General features: G+C 38.5%; 2 long non-coding RNA genes across 2 annotated transcripts in view; one reads left to right on the forward strand and one right to left on the reverse strand.

Moving 5' to 3' along the window:
- Positions 1–9,344, forward strand: part of LOC148147637 (uncharacterized) — a 36,842-nt gene extending 27,498 nt beyond the window's left edge. Inside the window, exon 5 of the long non-coding RNA XR_015759477.1 lies at positions 6,378–9,344. This is a non-coding gene — a long non-coding RNA (uncharacterized LOC148147637). The remainder of the gene's footprint in view (positions 1–6,377) is intronic.
- The window catches only part of LOC122560157 (uncharacterized), a 129,411-nt gene extending 108,425 nt beyond the window's left edge, over positions 1–20,986 (reverse strand). The window contains exon 1 of the long non-coding RNA XR_015759562.1: positions 19,741–20,986. This is a non-coding gene — a long non-coding RNA (uncharacterized LOC122560157). The remainder of the gene's footprint in view (positions 1–19,740) is intronic.
- Between the last annotated feature and the right edge of the window lie 2,831 nt (positions 20,987–23,817).

Raw genomic sequence — 23,817 nt, forward strand, 5'->3', positions numbered from 1 at the left:
GAATTCTGGAGGTCAAGGATATATAGGGTTCTCTCAGGTCAAAGCACTCATTCAGTAATTACAAATGAATTTAGTTTCCTAGGTTTATTTACTAAATTACCCTTTCTAAAGGCATTGTCTAACTTTTAGTCAATTTGTATGGTACACACACAGATATAATAACCATATCTAATAAATAATTTTTTCACTTTTTTTAGTTTGGAATGTATGCTTTCTTGCTATAATCTAAAACTTTAACCACCATTAATTACTAAGCTGATAAGAATTTAAAATACACTTTTTTTCTCTTTCTCACATTTAGATCACATGCTGATATAATTCATTAATTTTAGTAATAACTTATTAATGCTCACTTTAAAATTAAAATAAACAAAAATATTATTTAAAAATTGAAAGTTTTCCCATTTTGTGAGAGGTTAATGTTGAGGCAAATTTCTTCACTAAGACCTCTAAATTAAGTATTCATGAGGAATCTGATACTATAATTTTTTTAATGCTGATTTTAGCTGTGAAATATGTTGTGCTGGATTAAATCCAACTTGTCAAGGTGGGAACCATGGCAGCCAAGACTATTGAATTGTGGGGGAGGCCCCCAATCAGTCTCCTCTAAGCAGCAAATTGCCTCCCAATAAGTCAGAGGGTGGAAGTGACTGATGTGGAACTCCCAGCCATTGGTGGTGGATTGTTCATTCAAACTCATTAATGAACCAATTGACACTAATTATCCCTGAGCTTACTGCAATTGTTTGATGGTTTAAGAATTAAAATGAGCTGCACTGATTTCTCAATCAGCAGCAAATATAGCTAGAGCACAAAAAATGTGGAAAAATGTCAAAAAGACCAGACTAAAGGTACTATATCTGAATGCCTAAAGTACCTGTATTTGGAATAAGGTAGATGAATGAATGTGAATAGTTGTACTTAGTATGATATGGTTGTGGATTACTGAGATATGGGTGCTGAAGGGATTGAACATCCTAGGCTATTTAACCTTTCAGCAGGACAGGTAAAATAAAAATGAATGTGGGATATCATTGATAGTGAAAACTCAAATCAATGCAACAGTGAGAATGGATAATGATGCAGGAAATCTAAAAGTGGAATCAGTCTGGGTGGAGCTAGTAAACAAGAAGGAGAAGAAAACATTAGTGGGCCTTGTCCATAGGCCTCCATGTGATGAGGCATGAAAAAGCAATAAACTAGAAATTAGAGTTGCATACAATAAGTATGCTACAATAATCATGGGTGGTTTTAATATAAATGTAGGCTGGGTAAACCATATTAGCAACAATACTGTGATGGAAGAATTCCTGGAGTGTGTACAAGATGGATTTTTAGATCAATGTGTTGAGGAACTCTCTCACTGGCAGGCTATCACTGGCTTTGCTTTTGTGCAATGTAAAAGATCATTAATAATCTTGTTGTGTGAGGTCCTTTAGGGAAAAAGTAACAATGACATGAGAAAATTCTTTATTTGGGATAGAAAGTGACGTGACCCAATCCAAAAGTAAGATCCTAAACTTCAACAAAGGAAACCATGAAGGTATGAGTTGGCTGAAATAAAATGAATAATTTCATCTAAAGACATGACAGTGTCTGAGCAATAATTAATATTTAAAACTGAATACACATGTTGCAGAAATCATATTTCTTTCAGGTAAAAGAACACAACAGGAAAAGTGGTCCAACTTTGTTTAACAAAAAAATGAAAATATAAATTTTAATTCAGTATTTAATCCAGATGGGGGGTGGGAGTCAGATGAAATTGTTCAAAACAGTAGCAAATCTGAGGAATGAGAGGACAAATGTTGACTAAGATGGAGAAAATAAAATGAGAATGAATTTACAAGAATCAATTTAAGAAAAATCTAAGAACTTCCAGAAATATGAATGCACTGGTTCATATCTTCTGAATTTCTGTAGAGTTTGGTTCAGTCCTGACAAATTAAAAGGTGGAAAATATAACCCCACCGTTTAAAAAAAGAATGGAGGGAGAAAACAAAGTTTAACAGAACAGTTATAGAGTCATAGAGATGTACAGCATAGAAACAGACCCTTCAGTCCAACCCATCCATGATGACCAGATATCCCAACTCAATCTAGTCCCACCTGTCAGCTCCCGGCCCATATCCCTCCAAACCCTTCTTATTCATATATCCATCCAAATGCCTTTTAAATGTTGCAATTGTAACAGCCTCCACCACTTCCTCTGGCAGCTCATTCCATACATGTACCACCCGCTGCGTGAAAAGGTTATCCCTTAGGTCCCTTTTATATCTTTCCCCTCTCACCCTAAACCTATGCCCTCTAGTTCTGGACTCCCCAACCCCAGGGAAAAGACTTTGTCTATTTATCCTATCCATGCCTCTCATAATTTTGTGAACATCTAAGGTCACCCCTCAGCCTCTGACGCTCCAGGGAAAACAGCACCAGCCTGTTCAGCCTCTCCCCATAGCTCAAATCCTCCAACCATAGCAACATCCTTGTAAGTCTTTTCTGAACCCTTTCAAGTTTCACAACACCTTTCTGATAGGAAGGAGACCAGAATTGCATGCGATATTCTAACAGTGGCCTAACCAATGTCCTGTACAGCCGCAACATGACTCCCAACACCTGCACTCAATACTCTGACCAATAAATGAAAGCATACCAAACGCCTTCTTCACTATCCTATCTACCTGCAACTCCACTTTCAAGGAGCTATGAACTTGCACTCCAAGGTCTCTTTATTCAGCAACACTCTCTAGGACCTTACCATGAAGTGCATAAGTGCTTTCCCAAAATGCAGCACCTCGCATTTATCTGAATTAAACTCCATCTGCCACTTCTCGACCCATTGGCCCATCTGATCAAGATCCTGTTGTAATCTAAGGTAACCCTCTTCGCTATCCACTACACCTCCAATTTTGGTGTCATCTGCAAACTTATTAACTATACCTCATATGCTTGCATCCAAATCATTTATATAAATGACAAAAAGTAGAGGACTCAGCACCGATCCTTGTGGCACTCCACTGGTCACAGACCTCCAGTCTGAAAAACAATCCTCCACCGCCATCCTCTGTCTTCTACCTTTCAGCCTGTTGTGTATCCAAATTGCGAGTTCTCCCTGTATTCCATAAGATCTAACCTTGCTAACCAGTCTCCCATGGGGAACCTTGTCGAATGCCAAACATTAGTAGTAGGGAACTTGCTGGAGTTTGTCACAGAGAATGTGATAGCAGGACACTCAGACACATCAATGTATGACCCAATCAACATAAATTTATTAAGAGGAAATCATGTATGACAAACCTACAGGAATATTTTAGGGTGTGACCAGTAGAATAAATAAGGAAGAATCAGTAGATGTGTGTTTCGATTTTCAGAAAGCTCCCAGTAAAGGCCAACCTAAAAGATTATTGTTCAAACTCAAAGTACATGGTGAACATATATTTACATGAATTGAGAATTGGTTAGCAAACACGACACAAGATTAGATTAGATTTCCTACCGTGTGGAAACAGGTCCTTCGGCCCAACCAGTCCACACCAACAAAGTAGGAATAAATAGGTTGTTTTGGATTGGAAGGTGTTGACAATTGGGGTACTTCAGGTATGAATGCTTGGTGCATTGATTTCCAGGAGCAAAAGGATTTAAGGGGTATGGGGAGAGAGCAGGTGCATGGCATTGAAATACAGAATCAGTCAGGTTCATGTTGAATTGTGGAGTCGGATCACTGGGCTGAAAGGCCAATCCTGCTCCTACATTGTTATGAAACAAAAGTTATCACTGAATTTTCATTTTAGCCTGTGGAGTATCATGTGTTATGATATCTTAAAGAATTAGATCAATAGTTTCAGACAAAGGACTAAAATGTCTTAATATCTGAAAGAGAAGATGCCGCGTGGGTTGAAAGTATGAAGACTTGTATAATTGGGGATATTTTCAAAACTGTAGGAATTTTGGCCTGTAATGATGACATTTGTGAAATTTTGTTTGGATTATCAACATTTAACATTGTTTTAAACTACATTCCAAATAGAGTTTTAGGGGCCAATAGTTGGTGCACTGTTTTGTTCCCTAGTTTGAATTATAATTAGTTTTAATAGCAATCTAATTTTTGTCATCCATCATATACCCTATTAAGATATGGAGGCACCATGTTTAAATCTCCCAGTGTGCATTCTAGTTGCACTCTGGTTCTTTAGTTTTACAGTCATGGAATTTGGCACTAGCAATTAATAAAAAAAAACTTTGTTCTTTCTCGGAGATATTGACAAATAGTCGTAAAGGATTTCTTGTATATAAACAAGCTAGCATCTTTCCAAATGGCTACAGCAGGATTGTGACCATCCTCTTCAGGAAAGACAGCTGCTGATTGAGATAAATTGAGCAATTGCTAATTCAATGCATTGGACAGGCTCTTTTGTTTCTTGGAGGTGTGACCTTGAGTTTGCAGAACGTTTTGAACAAAATGTGTTGATAGAGTAGTTATTGGACAATGAGTCTGTTTTGACATCTCAGTATATGAAGCAACTGGAAGATATAAAATTAGGATCCATTGATTCCAGCTGCCTAACTTGAACAAGATGGCATGCAAATCTACAAACTTTAGGGTAAATAAACCAATAGCTTTTCATGCTATTTAATTGATGGCATTGTGAATGATTACTATTTGAAGGTTCAACTAGTCCTAGTTAAGCATTGTTATAACACAAGGCAGTAAGTGAGTAATATTTTAAGTTATTATTTGTTATAATAACGTTACAAATAAATTTGAGGAGTATGAAAAATAATGACAATTTTATTACTTAATCATCTTTCATGTAAGTTAACTAACATATTGGCAAAATTCTGAATTGTAATGACTGCAGTATTATGTTGAAGTGTCTAGTGAACCACACAGAAAAAGTTTTATAGGTTGTTTAGAGTTCAGCTAAATTTAAAATATTAATGTCGCCAAAAAGAAACACCCAAGTCAGGAACAGAACAGGCAATGCACTGTTTAGATAACTCTCAACAGATTCCAAAATCCTTTAATGACAGAAATATGTTGGCACTGTTAAAACAATCAAATCAAAAATGCTAGGAATCCCTCACATTTAACGTGTGTAAGTTTGATGTTTTGCCAGATTTTTATTTGAAAGTAAGCATAATATGAACAGAAAAATTAGTTTTCTATGGGAATTGTGCATACTTGTTTTTTCTTTTGGTTGTGAAAAATTATTGTATAAATGTCAGCAAGCCTTTGAGTTAATAAATAAATGTTATAACGATATTCACATTCTTGGTTCTTATAACTGGTATCTCTTACTTTTTTGTGAATCTTTCCTGCATCCCTTCATTTTCTTTCTAAAATGTGGTGGTCAGAATTAGACATGATACTCCAGTTGAGGATGAATTAATGTTTACTAGCTGTTTCTAATTACTACTTTCTCGCATTTTTGTACTCCAGCCTCAGTCTATAAATCCCGTTTCCCTTTTAAACCACTTTCTTAATCTGTCCTGGTGCCTTCAACAATTTGTGCATATACACTACCAGATCCCTGTGTTTCTGCATCCATTTTAGAACCATATGCTTTATTTTACACTGCCCTTGTCCTTATGGATAGAAGTAATTATGGGTTTGGAGGGTGCTGCCTAAGGATCTTGGGTGAATTTCTCTTGTGCATCTTGTAGATCGCTGCTACTACTGAGCATCAGTCATGGATGGAGTGGATGCATGTAGATGTGGTACTAATCAAGAGGAATATGCTTGATTATTGTCTCCTCATTAATGTGATAGGCTGGCCTCCGCTCACGGTTCACACTTACTGGCACCATGTGTGTCACTTTGTAATCTTTCAAAGGAGCACGCATCTCTGGAGAGGAAGATTCATTTTATCTATTTTACAAGGGATCACACGCTCATTCAAGGTTAGGGGATTTCCAGTGCTCCATTCACATCCAAACTCTGCCTTATTGCACACTGTTCTGGTGGGAAAAGACGCTGAAACCACAGTATCTGTCAATTTAAAACTGTTGTGAAGATTTCAGAAGCACTCAGCTTTGAACATCTTGGAACTTACAGTGGGAAGAATAGATTCTGGGTCTCCTCCTCTCCTCCATGTTCTGGAGGACTTTCTGCTAATTCTCTCTCTGCATATTTATCGTATTTCCATATGACATCTGTTAACATAAGCTTATTAAAATGGTATTCAATTACTTTCATAGTGTAGATCTATTTCTCAGTACATCAAAAAAAATCCAAAGCAGTCTTGTCTGATTAAAATACCTCAAGTACAGTGTGCACAACTTGATGCATGGTCTTCAACCTGAATTGTTTATGTTGTTTTTCTCTCAAGTTACTGTCAGATATGCTGATTATTTCCAAACATTTCTGCTTTAAATTTCAGATTTCCAACATCTGCAGCATTTTGCTTTTGCTCCCAGGGAAACCACACCACTATTCTTCAAAATCGTGCCAAAAAGTGATCATTTTCCATCTGAGGAAGCCTCAATTTAATGTTTCAACCAAAAGACAACATACATGACACTGCAACAGTCCCTTGGGTATTGAACTCGATTTGTTAACTTAAATTTTATGCTCTGATGGGCTTGTATAAGAGTGGGACATGAATACACAATCTTCTGACAAGGCACGATTGCCACACAGAGTTTCTGCTAATGCCTTGCAACAATATCCCAATTTAATGGATCTATGTATGTACTTAAGCAGAATAATCTCTATAAATGCTGACCTGCAGATCCAGAGTAGAACTTCTTTTTTCTGTAGTCTGCCTTTTGCAACATGATTACTTGTTTTCTCCTGTTTATAAATTGGATTGACTTCTCAATGTTTTCATTCCAGTGTTTAAAAAGTTTTGGTCAAAAGCCAATAATGATAAATGGCTGGTTCTTCCAATATAATATTGTAACATAACTTTATTTCCAAATATTCCAGTGAACATAATTGTGGCGTACTATTAGATCAACCTTTACAATACTTAATCTTGATTTTTTTTAAAAAAGGATACATGTTGTCTCAGAAAGCCCAAGATTTAAAATCATTCTGTAGAAACGTGTTCCAAATATTCAGAACAATTACTATGTGTCAAACTATATTTTTCTTTTCTGCCATTGATGTTAAAGCTTGCTTTCTACTAGATATTACAAAATACAAAAGAAATAAACAAGATTTTGCAAATAGTCATTTGGTAGTACAGATCAAAAAACAATTCTGTGATTCTGAGGAAGAGTCATGTGACCTGAAACATAAACTTTGATTTTTCTTCACAGATGCTGCCAGACTTGCTGAGCTTTTCCAGCAACTTTGATTTTTGCTTCTGATTTGCAGCATCTACAGTTCTTTCAGTTTTTGTTTCATACAGCACTTGATTATTGCTGAAAAAAGACCTATTTTTAAGTTTTTATCTTTTAATCATCAGGACAATTTGCAAGAAATACTAAAATAAAAGGAGAACAACAGTAGCAATCTGAATGGTGCTAATCACTAACAGAATCCTACCAACAAACCAAATAGACATTCTGCCCATCACACAACTGAATAACGTGTTTTTGAAATTTAGTGCTGATGTGACGCTAGATTGGCAAATTGTATCAAACAGCATGCTCTTTCAGCTGTTTGCAACAAGCAAGATACTGTCCATACACAATCAGTCCATATTTGCAGAAACTCTCAAATGGGTGTTAGATGTAATTCTGCAATTGGATAACATTTGCTCAACTATCCTCAGCATGCAAGTAATTATACTGACAACCAATTTAAGACTGCCAGTTAGGTCTACAGTGTGGTGCATTCAGGAGTACAGTGAGAGGTTTACAACACTGCCCCACACACACCATCTTAGGTATAAAGGTACTTAAGTACAAATCTTAGATACAAAATAGAGAAATAAAGCAAAAAAAGTCATATTACCTTACAGTCATTCATATTATAAGTAAGAAAAATAAGAAATACAGTTAAAAAGATAAAAATTATAGACTTTCTATAATGGACATGCAGTAGATCAACAAAGGAGACTTCCACATGTGGTCTAACTGGGCTTGGAAGCTGCTGACTGCCCAAACCAGTCCACAGTTCAACATGTACACATCCTGCGCCTGTTTCAACTTGAAGGGTCTGAATCAATTTGTTAAATAAGAATAAAATTTTCTGTCATAATCTAAAAGCAAATGACAACCATAGATGTACGATGGAAGGCTAGAAAGTGTAGAAGCTATTGGCACTAGCGGCAAGGGTGTAAAATAAAACTAAAAATAAAACTTGGGTGTAAGGTAGACAATGCTTTAGAATACAGTGGAGTGTTTTGGGGTGGGGGAAGAGTACATAATGTAAGACACATGCATAAAGAAATGTGGGGATTGAAATACGTATGTTGTAATGTTTTGTATAAAGTTCGGAGGTGTCAGAGAAATTTTTGTTCAGCAAAGGTACTTAGAGATTCAGGCCACAATCATACATAATCTTGTTAAACGGCAAAACAGGTTTGAGAGTCTGAACAAGGTACTCGTGTTCCTATAAATGTCTGATTCCTGACTCCTCATCAATTTGTCCGATTAACGCAACAAAATTGATGATAACTATTCGCTGGTGCATTTCTCATGGCAATGCCTTGACCAAAGTCTATCTGCCTGCTTTAAACTTAAAACAAAACTTAACTTAAATATCAGTCATCATGCATTCGGCATGATACAATTCTACCAAGAAGAGTCCACCTGCCAATCAATCAACTTTCTACCTATATAGTGTAAATTGTGTTTTCTGTTTAGTTTGGTATTTCTTGCAAATTGTCCTGGTGAGTATAAGATGAAAAGCTTTGACAAAATGAATCTTCCTTCAGCAATAAAAATGTTACATTTGATGTGATTATATTTCTAATATACCTCTTGTACAAGATAAGATAAAGCTGGCATGTACGAATATTAGGACGCCTATAGGTATACTTTAGACACACTTTCTTGGTATTCGTTTTCATCGGCAAATAAAAAGCTGTTAACTCTAACTATAGATTACAAGTCAGCAGTTATCAAGTTAGCCAGAGTATCAGACACAGTACATTAAGTGTTTTAATATCATCCAATACCACCTGTTTACCTGAGATTGAGTTGAAAAAAGGCATAATTTATTTAGTGCTTATATTTTTTCCAAAAGCAATTTCAGCTAAAAGCTTCACTGAGCCTTAATAATTTGAACAGTACATTGGAGGTAATTTGCATTTCAAGTTGTCTATTCACTGCACATAAACACATCTAGTCTTCTTTTGTATCCACACAAATGTACCATTCTATTTATAACAGAATTGATACATATAATTACAATTAGAGCTAGAATAAGGTTGTACAAATAATTTATCAATCACAACATTTTAAAAAATACACACAAATATCTCTGAAAAATTAGATCCTATGAAGGAAGTTAGCATTAATTCAGAAAAAATACAAAAATATTGAAAACACATTGAAATGTGCAATTAAATGTAGAATGTGGGGGCTCATCAGACTTGTTCCTAGGATGTTGGGACTGTAGAAAGATTGTGCAAACTGGACCTGAATTCACTGAAGTTTCAAGCAATGATACATGATCTCATTGAAACATACAAAATACTGAAAGGGGTAGGCAAGGTAGACATAGGCAAGATGTTTCTCCTGGTTGGCGAATCTAGGGGGCATAATTCAAAAATAAGAGGAGGCTTTTAGGACCGAGGTGAGGAGATTTTCTTTTAAATTTATTGCATTGCGAATCTTTAGAATTCTCTACTCCTCATGGCTGAGTATGTTTAAACTAGAAATTAATAGATTTCTGATTACCTAAGACATTAAAGTATTTGATCAGTCATAATCATAGTAAATGGTGGAGAGGGCTCACTGGGCTAAATGGTCTACCACATTCCTCTGTATCTCATCACAGAAGTAAAACAACTTGTTTAACATAAATTATTTTATACCATTGAATGTAAAAGTAACCTTAACCATGCCATAACTTTGGTTCAAAATTATGGCCTTGTCATCATTATTGCTTAAAGTGGAGTATGAATACAAACTGCCCCCTCCCCAAAATAAAACAAAAAGGCAGACAATGATGATGTTTGAGTTAAAGTGTGTTACCTTAACTGGGAAACATAGCATTCATAGACTCATATCCTGTTTGTTTCATGATAGTGAAATTAGAACGGAAATGCGGAAGGGATTATGCAGGTTACAATACTCAGTCCACATAGCAATAAAAAGTAAGGATATTATTTCTTCAAGCCATGCTACTACGTGACTAGATACTAGAAGCTATAAGTTAATTCTTGAGTGTAAAGAATGCAACGTCCACTTCCAAGAGAAATCAGTCCTGTTGCTACCAAGAGAGAACCTACGACAGACTCAAATTCTGTAAGAACCTTTGTTATACAGCAGTGATAGTGATTCAGAGGGCAGAATTGAATCCAGTCCATCATGTGGAAACCTGAATGCCAGGCCATCTTAACTGTAAGATAAACTTCATGTTTGTTCCTTGATGGCAGCAAACTTCCCCTCACCAACCCCAATTTAAATTAGTACCCACAGGGGATTAATATGGGATTTCAGGCTGTTGCCAGAAGAATGATAATTTGGCTCAATACTGAGTGATTTGAGGCACAGTATTCTTTAGTCCAGTACAATTCAGTGGTGGCTCAGGGATTGAATTAGGAGACATGTTGGATGGCATTTAGAAGATACAGCTAAACTATCAGGTTTACCAGCAGTCTGCTGGAAGTGAGGAGGTAAGGCTAGTGGCTCTGGTGGGTGCACATCTGGCAGCTGCTACAGGAGAAGTGATAGACAAGCGGGAGACTGGAAGAACACAGCAAGCCAGGCAGCATCAGGAGGTGGAGAAGTCAACAATTCGGGTATAACCCTTCTTCTTGCACCTGCTGCTTGTTTACTTTGGATTTCGGCATCTGCAGGGTTTTTTTGTGCCTAACAGAGAGGAGGTGGCATAGTAGTATTGTAATTGATTAGTCATACAGAAACCTCGGCTAATATTCTGCCGAAACAAACGAAAACAAAGTTTTAAAGGAACCCAGGCTTGGCAACATCTGTAGAGAGAAAAGAACAGAATTGAGTCCAATGATCTAATGTCATAGGGAGATGTGTTTGAATCCCACATGACAAATGGTGTAATTGAATTTGATAAAAGTTTGTTGCACTGTTAATTAGTGTAAAAGTCCATCTAGTTCACTAATGTCCTCGAGGGAAGGAAATCTGCCATCCTTATCTGGTCCAGCCTATATGTGATCCCAGACCCTCAGCAATGTAATTGGCTCTCAACTGTTTTCAGGCAATTAGAGGGATGAACAATGCCCACAATCCCACAAATGGATAAACAAAATGAGGAGTTGCCAGCTCTGAAAGACTAGCAGGGCAGGATCTCCCACTCACAGCCTCCAATCTCATAGTCCGTGAACCCGTAACATCCAGTTCTACCTCCTACCCAAGATTCACAAACCTGACTGACCAGGCCGACCTATCATCTCGGCCTGCTCCTGCCCCACTGAACTCATCTCCACATACCTTTGATACTGTTCTATCACCCCTGGTCCAGGAACTCCTACCTACATTCAGGACACCACCTACGCCCGCCACATCCTCCATGACTTTCTTTTCCCTGGCCCCCAATGCCTCATCTTCACCATGGACATCCAGTCCCTATACACCTCTATCCACCATGACGAGGGCCTCCAAGCTCTCTGCTTCTTCCTGTCCCAGCGCCCCACCAGTAGCCCTCTACTGACACACTCATTTGTTTGACTGAACTGGTCCTCATCCTCAATAATTTCTCCTTTTAATCCTTCCACTTCCTCCAGACCAAAAGGATAGCCATGGGCCTTAGCTATGTCTGTCTATTTGTCAGTTCTGTGGAACAATCCATTTTCCGCAGTTACACTGGCACCATTCTCCACTTTGTTCCTCTGCTACAGTGATGACTGTATCGGCACCCCCTCGTGCTTCCACAAGGAGGTTGAACAGTTCATCAACTTCACCAATACATTCCATTCTGACCTTAAGTTCACCTGGACAATCTTGGATAGCTCCCTCCCTCTTCCAGGACCTCTCCAGCTCCATCAGCAGTGACTGACTCAACATGGACATCTTCTACAAACCCACTGACTTCCACAGATACCTGGACTACACCACCTCCCACCCTGTTTCCTGTAAAAATGCTATTCCTTATTCCAACTGCATCTGCTTCCGGGAGGACTAGTTCCACCAAAGAACACACCAGATGGCCTCCTTCTTCAAAAACCGCAATTTACTTTGTGGTCGATGATGCTCTATAGCACATCTCATCTACTTCCCGTACCTCTGCCCTTGAACCCCACTCCTTCAACCGCAACAAGGACAGAACCCCCAGTCCTCACCTTCCACCCCAACCTCCATATACATCGCATTATCCTCCGCCATTTCCGCCACCTACAACAGACCCCACTCCCCATCTCTATTTGTGTTCCGTAAAGACCATTCCCTCCGTGACTCTCGTCGGGTCCATGCCGCCCCACCAACCTACCCTCCCCTCCTGGCACTTTCCCCTGCCACCGCAGGAATTGCAAAACCTGCACCCCACCTCCATCCAAGGCCCCAAAGGAGCCTTCCACATCCATCAGAGTTTTACCTGCACTTCCACACATATCATTTACTGTATCTGTTGCTCCTGATGCGGTCTCTGCTTCACTGGGGTGACAGGACTCCTATTTGCAAAATGCTTCAGAGAACATCTCCAGGACACCTGCTCCAACCAACCCCACCACCCGTGGTTAAACACTTCAACTCTCCCTCCCACTCCACCAAGGACATGCAAGTCCTGGGCCTCCTCCATTGCCACTCCCTAACAACCCGATGCCTGGTGGAAGAACACCTCATCTTCCACCTTGGCACCCTCCAACCACACGGCATCAATATGGATTTCACCAGTTTCCTTATTTCCCCTCTCCCCACCTTATCCTAGATCCAACCTTCCAACTCAGCACCACCCTCATGACCTGTCCTACCTTTCCATCTTCCTTCCCATCTATCCGCTCCAACCTCCTTTCCGACCTATCACCATTACCCCCACCTTCATCTGCTTATCGCACTCTCAGTTACCTTCCCCCCACAGCCCCACCCCCCCTCCCATTTATCTCCCACTCCCCTCCCATTTATCTCCCACCCCCTTGGCTCACAAGCCTTATGCCCGAAACATCGATTCGCCTGCTCCTCTGGTGCTGCCTGACCTGCTGTATTTTTCCAACACTACACTCTCGACCAGGACTTCGATCTCTCATTTTGAATTCCAAGAATAGCCCATCAGTGGCACTTAATATATTGTTCAGCTTTATGCATAGAACTCCGAGGGGTTCCTTGCCAGTTCTTCAGCCTGTTTTAACGTCAATGAAATCCCACTCTGTGGAACTTGATTAGATTAGAAAAATCCCTATAGTGTGGAAACAGGCCCTTCAGCCCAACAGGTCTTCACCGACCCTCCAAAGAGCAACCCACCCAGACCCATTCCCTTATATTCACCCCTGACTAATGCACCTAACACTACGGGCAATTTAACATGGCCAATTCACCTGACCTGCACATCTTTAGACTGTGGGAGGAAACCGGAGCACCCAGAGAAAACCCACGCAGACACTGGGAGAATGTGCAAACTCCACATAGACAGTTGCCCGAGGGGGGAATTGAACCCGGGTCCCTGGAGCAATGAGGCAGCAGCGATAACAACTGAGCCACCGTGCCGGCCCTTTTTGAATCTGCAATGGCGGGATTTGAACCTGGGTCCCCATATAAGCATGTGACATTTATTTTAAGGCTGGCCTCAATTTCAAATGATGTTATAGCAGAAGTCTTAGAGGGTAAGTTTTTAATTTTGCACCTTTTTGATCAGTAGCTTTTATTTTCATCTGGCACATATCACAATTCTCATACAGATTGATAGTTTTTAAGTAGAAATATGAATCTTACAGTGAATGACGTACAGAATTGCACAACATTTCAGTTTAAGACATAATAAACAAACTGATATCAACATCTACTAAAAAATTACACAGATTGAATTTGCTAAACTACAGCAAAAAGTCCTCCCCATTGATTTCTTAACACAACCTAAAATATATTGGAATCAATTCATATGAATTAAAATCCAATAGGTCAATCAACAATGGAGGTCATAGAGTCATAGAAATGCACAGCATTGAAACAGACCCTTCCGTCCAACCTGTCCATGCTGACTAGATATCCTAAATTAATCTAGTCCATTTGCCAGCACTTGGACCATATCCCTGTAGACTCTGCCTATTCATATATCTATCTAGATGCCTTTAAAATGTTGTAATTGTATCAGCCTCCACAATTTCCTCTGGCAGTTCATTGAGAGAATTGACTCACTTTGCAGGTGAAATGCAGGATTATTTCTGGAAATCAGACTCTTGGGAGAGATTGAGACCCAAGGCTGCCTCAGCTAAGCCTGGGGCTGCTTTACTGTTTTCTCTAGTGTTACAATAGACTAACCAAAGAAGTCAACATTGTCGAAATAATCCCTTCAGTAACCACTGTGTTTTGTATAAGATAACTGGAGGCATTGGTGCTATCTCTGACATAATGAGTTTCAAATAGTTTCCTTGCAAACCACTCTGACTGCAGGAAATGCATTTGCTGCTTTCATGTTGGCTTGACTGGAATGTTTACAATGCAAGGAGTATAATATTCCGAGTAAGTCTTTGGCTCTGCTTATTGCTAATCAGAACTTTTCAGAAATAGTTCACAACTGGCATTACAACTGACAATAGCAGCCAAATTGTCAGTCCAGCAAAAAGTATGAATTTTCAAGAAACTTTTAAAATGAAAATATAGATTATTTTTAAAATGGAAAATAGTTTAGGATCTCACTCTCTCTTCATGCTTTCCTGACAAGATACAAGATTTATGCTACAAACCTAGTTCTATTTCTCACTTAGCCCCAGAGTTTCCTTTACTCATCAAATTTCAAAGGTTCATTTGTTTTTTCTAAGATAAACTTAAAAGATACACCTGGGCTCACATAAAGACAGTGATATCAAAGGATCATACAAATGGTGTGACTGGAGTGTCGAGAGGCTGAATAATAAGTTTCTGCAGGTGATCAAAAATGTCAGATGGTGTGAGTAAAGTGTCAACAGCTGAATAGCAAGTGAAGGGCTGACCTATAATCTGATTACTTGAGGCAGAGAGATAATTCCAAAAAATTAAAAATAAGGTGGTGCTGGAAGCAAACCAAATGGTTGGAATAGCATGATAGGTATAAGGGTCACATGCAGAAGGTCTAACCAAAGTATCAAGTAGTCCAAGACTGTACAAACTAATTAAGGTAGAGAGATCATAACAAGTTATCAAGATGATGGTGTTAAAACAGACAGTAAGGAAGATTTTTACAGATACAGAACAGTATAGTGAAGCTACTTGTAGTGCGACATGAACCCAAGATCATAGTTCAGGCCATCTTCTTGGGTACGAAACTTGGAGATCAGTTTCTGCTTGGCGATTCTACATTGTTGTGTATCTCAAAGGCTTGCTCCAAGGTTGGAAGCTAAATGTCCCTGATCGTTGAAGTATTCCCCAACTGGGAGGGAACATTTTTGTTTGACAATTGTAGCATTTGTCCATTCATCTGTTACTGTAGTGTCTGCATGGTCTCATCAATATACCATGTCTTCGGCATCCTTGCCACATTCTTATGTGCCTGTGTGCTTCTCTACACTTCACTTGATAAAGGAGCAGTGCTCTGAAAACTTATGATTTCAAATAAACCCATTGGACTATAACTTGGTGTCATGTGACTTCTGACCTTATCCACCCCAGTCCAATCCCAGCACCTCCACATCATTAATTGCCTTGAAGTAGTGGTGAGATACTTTCATGAATCACTGAGGTCCTTAGGGTGTAGGGACACCCACAGTGCAGATAGGAAGGGACACTACCCTGACAAACTCTGTTAGTAATATCCTGGGGCTGAGATGACTGACTTCCAACAACCATGACCATTGTCCTTTGTGCTACTTATGGCTCTAATCAGTGGAGAGATTTTTTCTGATTCCCACTGGCTTCAGTTTTGCTGGGGTTCTTGATATCATACTCCATCACATTCCATACTTCATCACATTCCTGATGAAAAACTTATGCTCGAAACGTCGACTGTCCTGCTTCTTGGATGCTGCCTGACCGGCTGTGCTTTCCCAGCACCATTTTGATTCCTCCATCAAATGCTGCCTTGATGTCATCAGCAGTTACTCTCACCTCACCTCTGACACACAGCTATGTTACCCATGTTTGAACCAATTCAGTATTGAAGTAAAATTTTATTGGGAGCCTTCCATTCTCTTCCTGGTTATGTGATCCATTACCTTTTCCTTAACAGAACCCAATAGAGTGTTTGGGTTGCTGGCAGATATCCAGTTGCCTTCATACAGCTATCCAGCTAACTCTGCTAACTGCTTTCTGCTACTATGCTCTGTGAAGACCACTATTTGCAAGCAAGAGCAAATTTGTACCTTCTATCTGATAATTATTTGGAAATCTGGATGTATCCCTCTTCATGCCATGTCTAGATAGTTTTATGAATGAAGAGCTGAAATGTTGATACTGATACATGTGAGACACAAAATAATACTACTTATGCATTTGAATATATTCCAACTAACATTTTGGTATTAAATATTTTCAAATGTCTGTCAGAGCTTTCCTTACACAAATTGACAGACAGCAAGTACTTAAGGTGAATGCTGAGGTGGGCTGGTTAGGGGTCTGGCTCAGTTCTCTTGGACTTTGTCCCAGTTGTTTAAGAACATGTGAAAACTTCTGGCCATCGTGCCATTAACCCTCCCATGTCCCTTCCTTGCCAAATCATGCCCTCATACCATCTCCATGAATGACACCCTGCTCCAGCCCTCACCCACCTTCCCATGTCGCCTGCATATCCATTCATCCAGTATGAGCAGATCCCAGAAACAGATGATGATGTTCTGTCATAAATACTTGATATTGAAAGAAACTCTAATTCATGAAACCCATTAAAGATTTTAAATTAGATAGAATATCTAATTCTACAACAGCCTGCAACAGTCATAGACATGCCAACTTTAAGGGCTCTTAAGTGGTCATTGGAAATGCATATGGGTGAGAATGTAACAGTTTAGGTTCGATGGGCTTCAGATTGGTTTCACAGGTCAGCGCAACATCGAGGGCCGAAGGCATACTGTGAAGTCATTTACTTTGGTAGAAAAGACAGAAGTATAAAATATTACTTAAATAGTGAGAAATTGTGGAATGTTGATTATTAAAAGGACCTGGGTGTCCTTGTTCATGAGTCACTGAAAGGTAAATGCAGATGCAGCAAACAGTTAGTTTGGAAATCAATTGGATTATTGGCCTCTATTGCAAGACAATTTCAATAGAAATTGGAGTCTTGCTGCAAAATAGATAGATGATAGATAAAGAAAAGATGTTTAAAAAGCTAGCAGTACTCCAGGTAGAGAAGTTGCCAGGCTCAGATGGGATGCATCCTAGATTGCTGAGAAAGGTAAGGAAGCAAATTGCAGAGCTGTCGACAGAAATTTTCCAGGTCACTCTGAATGCAGAATTAGTCCTGGAGGACTGGAGGTTGCAAATGTTGTTTCATAAAGGAACAAAGAATGACCCAGGAAATTACAGACCTGTCTGCATTACGTCATAAGTGGAAAAGCTGATGGAGGCCATAATATGGGATAAGATAAATATACACTTTGAGAAAAATAAGTTAATATTGAATAGTCAACATGGCTTTGTCAAAGGAAGGTCATGTCAGACAGATTTGATTGAGTTCTTTGACAAGGTGACAGGCAGTAGATAAGAGTAGTGGATATAATACACTTGAACTTTCAGAAAGCATTTGATAGAGTGCCACATGGCAGCCTGGTTAGCAAATTAGAAATGTTTAGGATTGATGGAATGAGCATGATTTAGAAGTGACCTAAAAGACAGGAAACAGAGGGCATTTATCAGATTGGAGATGAGTTGAAAGTAAAGTTCCCAGGGATTGGTGTTGGGACCCTTGCATTTTCTCATTTATATAAATGATTTGAAGATCGGTGTTGAGGGCAAATTTTCTAAATTTGCAGATGACACTAATCTAGAGAGAATAATAAATTGCGAGGATGACTCTGAGCGACTTCGGACAGATACGATAAGTTAGCCAAATGGTCAGACACTTGGCAGATGAATTTTAATAAAGAGAAATGTGAGCTAATGCATTTTGGTAGAAGAAGCATGGAGAAAAAAATACAGGCTCAATGGTACAATTTGAGGAGGTAATAGAAGTAGAGGGACCTGTGGGTTCATGCACATGATTGTTTTGAAGGTGGCCAGGCAAGTTGAAACGATTGTAAAGAAGGCTTATTGGATCTTTAGGTTAATAAATAGAGGCACGGAATGTGAAAGCAAGGAAGTCATGCTACAACTGTACAAATCATTGGTCAGACCACATTTAGAGTATTGTGTTCAGTTCTGGACACCTTATTTAAAGAGGATGTAAAAGCCCTGGAGACAATGCAAAAGAGATTGAATAGAATGATACCAGGAATAAGGTATTTCAGATGCAAGGAAAGACTAGAGAAATTGGGCGTGTTTCCTTGGAGTAGAGAAGATTAAGAGGTGACTTTATTCAGATGTTCACAATTATGAACAATATCAACAGGGTACAGAAGGATATTCTGTTTCCATTGATTGGGTATAGAGTCATACAGCATGGAAACTGACTCGTAAATCCAACTAGTCCATGCCAACCAAGTTTCTCAAACTAAGCTCATCCCACTTGCCTCCATTTTGCCCATATCCCTCTAAACCTTTCCTTTGGAATGGCGAAGAAATGAGCAGATGCAAAGGGGTGGAGGAGGGCAATGCAGTAGGTGCAAAGAAGAGGTGATGGAGAACAACCAATGGTTAAAAAGGTGGATGAGGGATGGAGAATTCAGTAGCTAAAGAGAGAGACCTGTCAACAAAGCAATACCAAGCAAACTGGGAGCAAGGTATGGACTACTCTTTTCTCTGAGACTATGTCCCACGGTTCTGGACCACAACTTATTGTTTTCCCTCACCAAGGATACTTCTTGCAATTTATTAAGGGCAACTAGACCAGAAACACTTTCAGATAGATGCAATGAATTCCCTTCAATTTAATGTGCTTTTCATGAAAAGCGTACCAGTTATTGAAAATAAATCTTTTGCTAACTTTTGGCTGTTCTCTTCTGCCAATTTAAATACTGTGGGGTTGACAAAACTTAAGCCTTCCTTATGTGTTTCTGCTATAAGTTTAATGAAGGATTGATAATAACTGAGAAATATCAATGGATTCTTTTATTTCTGTTTCTGAGAGCCCAGTTTCAGCATATATGAATACAAATCCGGAAGATGATGTTACGACATGACTGCATCTCACCTAATGAAGAAGTTAGTAAAAATGATTTAAAGAAAGTCTCTCCTTCCTGAAATAAGTGTTCATGGCTTTTGAAACAGTCATATATTCAAATAACAGCCCTGGGGAAATGTCAATAAAGATCCCTCTTGAAACTGCAGGAACAGATGCTAATGGCTTCTTTCTAAACAACACCAGCAAGTCTATTAATTAAAGTAGAGGATGTTTCTCATGACTGCAATAGACAGCTTTGACTGGTTTTTCCATGTTTAAAGAGCAGGACGTTTTAAAAGTGTCAGATCATAGCAAGTAAACAGACCTTATCTGACCTTCAAATGCAGCTCCGTTTACTCCATAAATCCATGACATCGACACAATGGGTTAAGGCCTGAAGAGCAGTGCACTATGTTCAAATGCTCCACCTATGTGATTCATGCCTTACACCTTTCTCCCTAGAGACAAAAATGGTATCAGTCATAAATGAGTGAGGGACCTCTACTTTTGGGTCTTGCGTGCCAGTTTGAAAGCCAGCCCAACTCAATAAAATCTATCTCATAAACTCTGTACCATTACACACAGTACATCATTGATAGCCACAGTGAACTGTTTCATGGGTCACTGTTACATGTGAAAATGAGAACTTGGCTACACCCACAACACACATCAGAAGGCTAGGAATATTATGACAGAGCTCAAGAATATTCAGTTCATACATTGAAGGAATGGGCATGTCCTTCACAACTAATATTGTACTATGAGAACTCAAAGTGAAAGTGAAGTCCTGCCTCAAAGTAAGACATATTTGCTAATGGATAATTAATCCAGTATTGTAGGGTATACAAACAAACCTTTTGCCTCCTAACAAGGCAAAACAAGTGTCATTTAAAATAATTACCCCCAAGTTGGAGGAACATTTTAATCTTAAACCACTAGAAGTTACAAATTTGGAACCAAAACTAGATAAATAATTAAATAATTATAGAGTGCATTAACGTAGTGGAAAATTCACCATGAAGTTATAATTTTAACACAACATAAGACAGATTTGTATGTAGATTTGTGGATGTAAAAATCCAGTCTAAGTTACTAAAGACAGAGTTTAACATTCAAGCTAGTATTACTTTTATCATGGACATAGCATCAAAGAATTGTTGGGAATTTCATCCTCAGAAAGTGAATTGCACCTCTTCTGTCCTCATCAGGCTTCTGCCAAGACTAAAATGGGGAGACCTGTTCAGAAGAGGCTTCATGATCTGTTATCACTGTAATGGAAAACAGGTGGTATAGGACAAATACAATAAATACTTTAATTGTCAAAAGATAAAGCATATACTAACTGCTTACTGGGCAAAGGCAAAAGCAGGACAGAGAATTCATTCTAGTAGTAATGGAAAACAGTGACATAACAAGGGTAGAGTTCACAATTCTGAAGTGAATTCAGAATGTTTGAACAATGAACAGCTAGGGCTGTATGATTTTACTTACACCATTAGAAATCATTCAAACGTCAAGAGGTTTTTTGTAGGAAGATGTTAGTAAATCAACATATGTAGTGATAGGGCTGCAGATTATGAATAGAGACATCTGCAAGAACAAATTCCATGTCACACCTCTAAATTCAGAAAACAGCTTAATCAAAAATATAGTAATGTAACATGTGACCAAGTGAAGTGCAATGTCCAATATAAGGGCAATTGTTGTAGCAAGATATGTCAACAAACTGATGATAGTTGTTTGTAAGTACTGAAAAGATTATTTTTTTCTGTATTTTTGATTGTGGACTGAAATTAGAAAAGGACGATTTTAAATACCAAGGATTGTGGGAGGGTCTGTTGCATTTTTAAAAGTTGTAAGTAGAATGTTTGGACTGCTGCATTGAACAACAAATGAGGGAGGCTAGTTGCAGATGGGCCGGAAACAGGGGGTGTATACAAAGTAGTATTCAGCCAGCAACAAATAGCTGATTGGTTTGTGGAGTAGTGAGCAATAATAATTGATCACTACTCTATCAACCTACGAACAACTGTGTGATTGGCTTCTGGGTAACTGCATGACCAATAAGACCAGAAGCCATCGGACATCTGGAAAGGGAAGTAGTGTGTAGTTTTGCAGTAAAATACCTAAAACCTGAACAAAGCAGTTTATTCTACCTCACTTGTTGCTGAAATCTGTTGCTTTCAAACAATAATTTGTGAACCAGTTGCTTTATGTCTCCTGAAAGGAAGTGAAAACTATCCGATATAGAAAATTTAAAGAACAGCAAGCCCTAGCAATCAAAAAGATCATATCATATCAGTTAATTCTGACTGAGATCACTGACCTGTGTTCTCAGTTTTCTTCCCTTCACCAACTTTATTTTGTCTGTATGTGCATGTAGTGAGGAGTCTTATAAGGAGCTTTGAACTTGTAGAGTTATATGTTAACAGTTTACAGTTGTTTACCTGCAGCTATAACCTATTTATTTGTAATAAATATAATTCTTGTTAAATACAAAAAATCTGTCCGTGTTTTCAGTTAATCTGGGTCTACAAAGGCAGGTAAATTGGAGACTTGTGTATTTTGATTAAAAATATTTAATTTTTGTGACAACTCTGAATAGGAAGGCTTGATTGCCAGTGCAATACCCCACTGATGTGTAAGGGTAAGGAACTTGAGTACTGCTTAAAAAAAAAACAAACGTATTGTTGAAACTTTTTATCTTGCACTCATGAGGACAATTCACAAGAATACCAATTCAAAGGGGAAAAGCAAAATTTACACTGCAAGAAAGAAAAGTGCTGCTTGGTAGAGGCGTTGCCATGGAGCATACATCCATTAGCAATGATTGTCAGTAAACAAGGCCTTCTTTAAATTTTGAACAAGGCAGAGTGACTATGATTGGTTAGTGCATTGTGCTGAGAAATGAGCCAGCAAATGACTTATCTATATTTTTGAGTTGAACCAAACATGGGTAGTGTACATTTTCTATGCAAAGAACAGGGGTCTGGATATTGCTGGAGAAACTCAGCAAGTCTGGCAGAGTCTGTGGAGAGAAAGCAAAGCTAACATTTTGGTTCCAGTGACCCTTCCACTCTTCAACTCTGATCTCCAGCAGTCCTCATTTTCCCAACTGAAATAGTAACACTGTTTTCTCTCCATAAATGTTACCAGACCTGCTGAGTTTCAGATTTTCAGCATCTGCATTTTTTTTTTGATAAGGGTTTTCCATATAGTACTTTGCTTATTATGAACAGCTAATGGGATATGCTGATTAATAATAATCTACTAGTCTTTGAGATGTATGGCCTCCATACCTAGCAACATATTCAGCCATTTCTGGGTCAATGTTATTTTGTATGGCATGTAGTATCAAAACATTATGAAAGTATAATCAGTGAGAGAGACTTTTTTGAAATAAGGATAATGCAGAGATGGACTAGTTGCCTATGCTTTCAGTATTTAGGTTGAGAAGGAACTAAAGAAGCTTGCGAAAATGGTGTGTTAATGAAACTGAGCATTGTGATTGGATAACCCTCATGTAATACCAAAACCACAAAAAAAAGCCTTGAGACTAACAAAATCCAAATCAGTCAAGTTGTTGATGATAAGCAGGACTCCCTCCAGAGCTCTCAAGATATGCTTGCAGAGTTAGCATATGCAAGATATTCACATAGTTGGATTGTCCCATGTTTATACTCAGCTTAATGTAAAGTTAATGACATTTAATGATAAACACACATTTGGGGATGTTAAAAGACACCAAGGCTGCATTATGATAAAGTCTTTGTCAAAACTCTTCCAAGATATAATGGATACAATTTTGCAAAAATTCCATATTGCTTCAATAATTAGGATGATGTGTTGATTGCAACCACAATAGAAAAGGAGAATATACAAGATTTGAATGAAGTTTTATAGAAGGCTCAATGAAATTGAAAAAGAACAAGTGTATTTTTGTGCAATCTGGGGTAATGTACCATGGCCTGAAAATCAATGCAAAAGAGTTACAGATAGTGAAACAGCAGATAGAGGTTATAGTCAATACTCTAAACCATAGACCTAACTGATCTTATATCCTTTTAAAACAACAGGGTACAATATTACGCATGATTTCTACCTGAGCTTGCAACTGTGTCAACTCTAGAACAGAGAATCTGAAAGGGGAATGATGTAAATCACAAGATGCTTAAGATGAAGTAGAAGAATTTTGACCAGTAATGCACTATATATACATTATGTCATAAATTGTGACCTGAAGATAACATGCAATGTTTCAAACTGTAGAGTTGGGCAGTTGTCAGTCATGATTTGGAAGATCATTGAGAAACCCATAGCATTGGTATTGCATCCGCTGATGAAGAGCGCAAATAATTAAGTCAGAAATGTTTGTGTGATACCAGCAAAAGAAAAAGGTAGTTTCAGGGGAA

This window comes from Chiloscyllium plagiosum, unplaced genomic scaffold (genome assembly GCF_037043375.1).
Source record: "Chiloscyllium plagiosum isolate Xiang-an unplaced genomic scaffold, Cpla_swu_hap1 HiC_scaffold_15, whole genome shotgun sequence".
Classification (NCBI taxonomy): domain Eukaryota; kingdom Metazoa; phylum Chordata; class Chondrichthyes; order Orectolobiformes; family Hemiscylliidae; genus Chiloscyllium; species Chiloscyllium plagiosum.